The following is a 7,660-nucleotide window of genomic DNA, read 5'->3' as shown; positions in this document are numbered from 1 at the left end:
AGAGAAAGTAGTGGGGACTGTGGGGGAGCGGAGACATATGACCCCGTCAGAGGGGGCCGGCACCTCTCAGTTCCAGCCAAGCCCTGCTGCATGGGAGTGAAGACCCCAAATGCCAGCTGGCCCAAGCATTTGGAACACGTGCCCCTTTTTCCAAGAGATAATAGAAATCCTGACCTTTGCATAATGGCTTCCAATTTTAGAATGTTGACCACATAGTCATATATTTCAAAAATGCTATGTGGGTCAAACCAACACTATTTTTCATTCACATTTGCTAGATCATGGGCTCTCTGAAGGCAGGGATTATGTCCCTAATGCCCTGGTTTTTCATACCTGTTATCAGATAGGATATTTATGTATTTTTTTATTGTTTCAGGTTTTAATCTAAATTCCAGTTGGTTAACATACAGTGTAATATTAGTTTCAGGAGGAGGATTTAGTAATTCAGGACTTCCATACAACACCCAGCACTCATCCCAACAAGCACCTGCCTTTATCTCCAGCACCCATCTGGCTCATCCCCCCCACCTCGCCTCCAGCAGTCTGTTTTACGGTTTATCAGATACAATATTTAATGAGATCTACTTCTACCTACAGGTACAGAGATGAGTATGATAAAGTGCCTGCCTCCAAGATGACTGGCATTTGATTATCTCGTTAGATCTTTTTAGTTACTGCCCCCACTTCCCAGACCTCAGTGGATGGAGCTAGGCCTTCTCAGGAAGGGGGATTTTGCCCTTGAGGCAGAAATGCTGGACTCAGCAAGAAAAATACAGGGTGGGAACATCCGACATACAGCTACTAAAAATTATTTGTTGTTTATCTGAAATTGAAATTTAACTGGGCATTCTGTATTTTGTCTAGCAACCTTGCACAGAGGGGACATCTGGCAATGCCTGAAGACATCACAACTGGGAGGGGTTCTACTGATGCCCAGAGAGTGCAGCAGAGAATGCTAGAAAACACCCAGCCCAGTGGCAACAGCGCTGAGGTGCAGAGGTGCCACTGTGGGCCAAAGCGAGTAATGACAGATCAAACGCATGCATGATAATGAATGAATGAATGAATGAAGAGAAGAAGGCAGCTATTTAAAGGCAAAGGTGGAGGGGCACCTGGGTGGCTCAGTTGGTTGAGCGTCTGACTGCGGCTCAGGTCCATGACCTTGCGGTCCGTGGGTCTGTGAGTCCGTGAGTTGGAGCCCTGCATCGGGCTCTGTGCTGACAGTGTGGAGCCTGCTGGTGATTCTCTCTCTCTCTCTCTCTCTCTCTCTCTCTCTCCTTCTCACTGTCCCAAGCCTCCTTGTTCTCTCTCTCTCTCTCAAAATAAATAAACTTGGAAAAAATTTTTAAACAGCAACAGGATGGCTCAGTCGGTTAAACATTTGACTTCAGCCCAGGTCATGATCTTGAAGTTCTTGAGTTCGAGTCCCACGTTGGGCTCTGTGCTGACTGCTTGGAGCCTGGAGCCTGCTTCAGATTCTGTGTCTCCCCCTCTCTCTGCCCTTCCCCCACTCATGCTCTGTCTCTTTCTCTCAAAAATGGACAAACATTAAAAAAATATATAAAAAAAGATTTTTCAAGGCTGGGGTAGAAAGAACACTGGGAATCTGTGGTCTTGGCGACTGCCTGGCCACGTGATGTTACTTCCTCTGTGTAGCAGCATTTCCCCATTCCTAAAATGAGGAAGTCGGAGCTAATCGATGTGTCTATAACTTCCGCATGTATCTGAATGGCCCTGAGGGCTTGTTCAAACACAGATTGGCTGTCCCTTCCACCCCAGGTTTCTGACTGAAGTATTCGGGGTGGGGGGGGAAGGCCTGAGAATCTGCATTCTTAACAAGTCCCCAGGTTGGCCCTTGGACACTTTTTGGGGAGCCTGGAGAAGACAGTGGATAAGGCCCCTCTTGCCCGGTCAGCCCAGGATCTCCAAATTTCCCGGCTACCCTGGGCAGGGCTGATGGGACCCCCAAAGGAAGTCTGTTCTCTTTTTTTTCTCTTCCGGAGAGGGCTAGGTGCCTCTGCAGGGGAGGGTCCAGGAGCTGGTCTCCCCTCTGGACAGCCAGCCTCACCAGCCCGTGCACTGTGAGACTCCGCCACCTACTGGTGGCATCTGTCCCATGCTGGGCCTCTCACGGGGCTACCTTCAGGGCCTGATTGAAGGAGGAACATTTGGGGTGACATCTTTCCCATTGGGCCCCAGGGAAGCAGACTGTGTAACGTCTGGACCATCTGACCCCTTCCAATGACTCTGTTTCCGGTATGGATGCCGGTGCCTGAATTAACCAAGGAAAATGAAAACAAAATGCACTTGCAAGTACGTAGGATAGCAGGTTTCACCAAACTGTTACTCTTTTTATCTTCTAAAAACCCAACGCCCAGTTATTTTAATTCACTAGATGCAAATGGTGGTGGCGATATTTATATGGAAAAGGATTGTGTCTCTTATGAGTCTTTACTGCATACAGGTCCTCTTTTAGGTGGTTGCGTAAGACCTGTTTAAAATGTGGTGATTCATTGATCAAACTCAGGAACAAACCAAACCAGTAGCAATGTTGGCAGGCAGGCAGTGACACAGACACTGAGCCCACTCAGTGGGAGTGTGGCCTGAAAGGAGGTCGGCTCCGGGCTTTGCAGAGTGGGATAGCGGTTCGAGTGCAGCCTCTGGACATGGGCTACACCTCGGTTTCAATTCTAGCCTGGGGGGAACATACTATACTGGTCAAAGTACTTTCTTAATTTCTTCAGCCAGAGACGAGCAACTTGGCATCTGCTGATGTTTGTCAAACTTCATCAGATCACCAGGACGGCTGGAAGAGTTCGAAGTACAGAGATGCTCCTTGGACAGGTCCAGGGGCCCTGGTAGTACACTTGTCTTAACCAGGTCCCTTGTCACCTACGTGACACCCTGGTCAAGCCCTCCTGCAAGCCTTAGCTTCCTCACCCGGGCATCTTCAAAGGGTGATCGCAGGTATTAAGTGAGTCAGTCCTGCACAGAGCTGTGGCTCGTCTCGTGAATCTCAAACATGCCCATAGCATTTGAGATGGTAATTAACTTGTGGAAACTTATTTTAAGAAATTAATCATATGATCAAAGATGTTACGTTGGCATTATGTATGATAATGAGAACCAAGAGGCATTCTAAATATCCGATAATAGAGGAATTATTTAATAAATTATGGTACATCCATGTGTTGAAAGGTAATACAGCTTTTTGAAATGAAGCTTCCTTTTTTTTTAATGTTTATTTATTTTTTTGAGAGAGAGAGAGAGAGCAGGGGGAGGGGCAGAGAGAGAGAAAGAAAGAGGGACAGAGTATCTGAAGCAGGCTCTGAGCTATCAGCATGGAGCCTGATACGGGCCTCGAACCCACGACCGTGAGATCGTGACCTGAGCAGAAGTCCGACACTTAACCAACTGAGCCACCCAGGCACCCCAGAAATGAAGCTTAAAAAAAAAATCACAATGACTTTGGAAAATGCTCACAATATAAATGAAGAGAAAAAAAGCAAAAGGTGTGGACATTATGAGATGATATCCACATGTTAAATATATGAAGAGGTGTTTAACAGGGGCAGGGGCTGGAGGTAGGGATTTGGGATGGGGGGATAGGCCTCCTCCCCACTCCCTTCTACATTTGAGCCACTGGGGCATCGGTCCTTATCTTAGCTTCTCAAAGATACCACACGTTCTCTAACCTTAGGGCGCTCAATGCCATTCCCTCAACTAGAAAGCTCTGCCCTGTAATTCATTGTTCAGGTGTCAGCTGCAATGCCATTGCCTCCCCTGCGAAGCCCTCCTTGACTACCAAGGTAAGGTTAAATCCCACTGTTATAAGCAGTTCTTATATTTATAATTTTTGTCCTTCCTTGTCTGATGACTACACACCCCAGCGCATCACAGATCTGCCTATTGTACTCACTGCTGTATCCTTTGCAACGGGCCATAGTGTCTGGCACATAGTAAGCACTCTAGAAAAATTTGTGAACGAGTAGTCTTTGGTGAGGTCACTCAAGTGTTATTTGGGAAGCACATGGGAATCAGGAGTAGACTTGATCAGCATAATGTTAATAATCCTTAGGCAATGTTGTCTTCAAGCTCTTCCAGACCTTGGGCGGGTCCTTTCTCTTCTCTGGGTCTCAGTCTCCCCCTCTAGAAAATGAGATAGTCGGGTTTCCAGGACTGGCAGATAGATTTTAGCTTCGGTGCCAGGTCAGGTATTTTGGTGGTTGTTACCAGACCATAGCATTGGGAAGGATTCTGGAGCTGAGTGTATAAGCTCAGTAGGAAACTGTGTCATGATCAGTTAATGAGGTCTGTGGCCGTGGAAGACGCGCAGCAGTAGTCCGCAAGCCGAGTTTTGGTGTCCTCGGAATGTAATTCTTAGGGTTTTGGGGGGGTCATGGCTCTCTGTAAGAATCTGATAAAATTTGGAGTGCCTGTGTGGCTCAGCCAGTTAAGCATACAACTTCAGCTCAGGTTGTGATCTCGCTGTTCTTGAGTTTGAGTCCCACGTCGGGCTCTGTGCTGACAGCTCAGGGCCTGGAGCCTGATTCGGATTCTGCGTCTCCCTCTTTCTCTGTCCCTCCCCTACTCGCACTCTGTCAGTCTCTCTCTCTCTCAAAAATAAATCAACATTAAAAAAATGTTTAAAAAAAGAATCTGATAAAATGTAAGGCAGGTATTGCAAATGCAGCTTTGTGTAGGTGCTGGTAGAGGGCTGGGTATAACATCAGAATGGAGGCTCACTGCTAACCAGACAGCCCTTGCCTAGCTCTGCTGACCGGGCCTTGTGGGAATGGGCTCTCAAGTGGCCAAACCATAGATTTTTCAAAAGAAGTAAAAAAAAAAAAAAAAAATCTGGATTTGTGTGTGAAATCCCTTGACTTTTAAATCTAACCCTGTGAGGAACAAATAACACATGACAGTGGGCTGGACCCATCTTGCCGGCCTCCAGGCTGCAACCTTTGCCCGACGGCCCTTTCCTCGTGTTTCCTCATTGCGCATTTGCTCCCGCACCTGCCCCTCCCAGTGGGGATAGCTGAACCCTTCTAGATGAATATACCCACGTCCCCTCCCCAGGGGTACCTTCCCTTTTCCAAACTGTTGCCTGTGTATTTCAGAGGAAGGAGACAAAAGACTTCACATCCATTCACAGCTACCCCTGAAATCTATCAGACTCAACCTTTGTTATTTGTTAGTTCTTTTTAAAATTTTTTTAATGTTTATTTTTGAGAGAGAGAGAGGAGAGAGAGACGGAGGACTAGCGGGGCAGGGGCAGAGAGAGAGAGGGAGACACGCAGGCTCCGAAGCAGGTTCCAGGCTCCGAGCTGTCAGCACAGAGCCTGACGCAGGGCTCGAACTCATGAACTGTGAGATCACGACCTCAGCTGAATTCGATGCTTAACTGACTGAGCCACCCAGGTGCCCCTAGGCATTTTCTTTCTCACTATGAAAGTAGACAGAAGTAACAGACAATGTCCACGTATGTGCCAAGGTGAAAAAGACAAGTAGCAGAATAAGACATGTAGGACACTACTATTTTTGCAGATTAGAAAACACACTAACAAAACACTACAGCATATTTTACATGCGTGCATTTAAAGTCAAGGATACTTAGCCATCAAAGAGGGACCCCAGAGGGGTTATCTGTGGTAGGAGTGTGGGGAGACAAGGGGATAAAAGAAGCCTGGTATGTCAATAAATCAATGCGCGAAAGGGGCCTTGTGCAGAGCACAGTGGCAGCAAGCCGCCTGCTTCAGACAGTCAACTCACCCAAGCGTCCCCCAGAAAAAGTAATAATTTTCAATGCAGCCTTTTTAGGAATTTTAAAAAATACAAGGAAGAAGACCAAAAAAATGCCCCCAGATGGGAGGGAGACATTGCTAACTTTTAGATGTGTTTCTCTCTAGGCGCTCACATATCCAGGCCAGAGGTGTTGAGGGGTTCAGCGTGCCCATGGGGGCCGTGAGCACAGAGGAGAGACGACAGTTGAAGAGATGAAGTACAGGGTTGATCAACAGAACCTGGCTTTGGAGCCAGCTTTGAGCTCCGGTGCCCAGGCCATTCCCCCGGGGTATTTCAGCCTGTTCTTTGTTCTTGTGGTCCAGCCCCAGCAGTAAACAACCAATGCTATAAATAGCAGCGTGGGTAGGGGCTGAGGGCAGAGTCTGAGCCTGGTACATCAAAGTGTCCAATAATAGCCTCGACTCTGGTTGAGGGTTTCAGGCAGATAACACCCGGGCTCCGGAACAGCGCGGTGCAGGCGCCTTCAGTAGCTGACACTGGATATGAACTTTCAAGCTGGGTTCTGGCTGTGAGAAGCAACACAGCACAGTGGTTAAGGGTCTGGACTGTAAACACAGATGGACCTGGGTTTCTTTCTGCCAGCAAACAGCTGTGTGACCTTCGTCAAGTGACTTGATCTTCTTAAACCTCAACAGTTCTCCCATCTACCGATACTACCTAGCGTTTAATGCAAGAATCAGAGAGGACCGAATAAATATCAGAGACAAGATATCTAAGACCCATAGAAATGCTGTCAGGGACAAAGACTCTCTCTGACCAAACAGAAGTTGGGTTCTTCTGAGCCCTTTTTCCTAGTAGGCCTTGATCTTGGCCCCTGTGCTGTCTCAGGCCTGCCCAGCCTGGTCTTAGCAAAGAATCGTGCTAAATCATTCCTCCACCTGTGATCCCTGATTAGGTTATTTGTCTCGCACCTTTGATGTTTAAGTCCTTGGCCTCCCTTCTGCAAGAATCCTGTTATGTCAGTTTAGTGAGAGGGTCCCCTACCCTGGATGTCTCCTGTCGGTGACCATCTGTCCACTGACCCCCTCACCTCGCTCCTTGGCTGTAAATCCCCAGCCGTCAGGGCAGTGTTGAGAGTTGAGCCCCATCTCTTTCTGCATTGCAAGATTCTTTTTTTTTTTTTTTTATTGTCTTATTTATTTCTGAGAGAGAGAGAGACAGCATGAGCAGGGGAGGGTAAGAGAGAGAGGGAGACACAGAATCTGAAACAGGCTCCAGTCTCTGAGCTGGCTGTCAGCACAGAGCCCGATGCGGGGCTCGAACCCATGAACTATGAGATCATGACCTGAGCTGAAGCCGGACGCTTAACTGACTGAACCCCTCAGGCACCCCTCTGCATTGCAAGATTCTTTAATAAAGTCTTCCCTGCTGTTGAAACAAGTGTCAGAATACTTCTTAACATCCCCAATCTGAAACAAAAAGTTTAAAAAGGTAACCCAGGTATGAGGCAGTAAATCCTACACTTGCATTGGGAACCCCATAATATTCCTGTACCTGGCACAAAGGCCCAGCCCAGGGTAGGCCCTCAGCAAGGATTTATTGAACTAATGAAATTGGAGTGTCCTTTGTGAAAAGATGCTCAACATTGCTCATCATCAGGGAAATCCAAATCAAAACTACAATGAGATACCACCTCACAGCTGTCAGAATGGCTAAAATCAACAACACAAAAACAGCAGGTGTTGGCGAAGATGCGGAAAAAGGGGAGCCCTCTTTGCACTGCTGGTGGGAATGCAAACTGGTGCAGCCACTCTGGAGAACAGTATGGAGGTTCCACCAAAAGTTAAAACTAGAACTACTCTAGGATCCCGCAGTTGCGCTACTGGATATTTACCCAAAGGATACAAAAATACAC

Source organism: Hyaena hyaena, unplaced genomic scaffold (genome assembly GCF_003009895.1).
Source record: "Hyaena hyaena isolate Hyena2069 unplaced genomic scaffold, ASM300989v1 scaffold_3, whole genome shotgun sequence".
Lineage (NCBI taxonomy): Eukaryota > Metazoa > Chordata > Mammalia > Carnivora > Hyaenidae > Hyaena > Hyaena hyaena.
Note: the sequence above shows the minus strand (reverse complement) of the source record.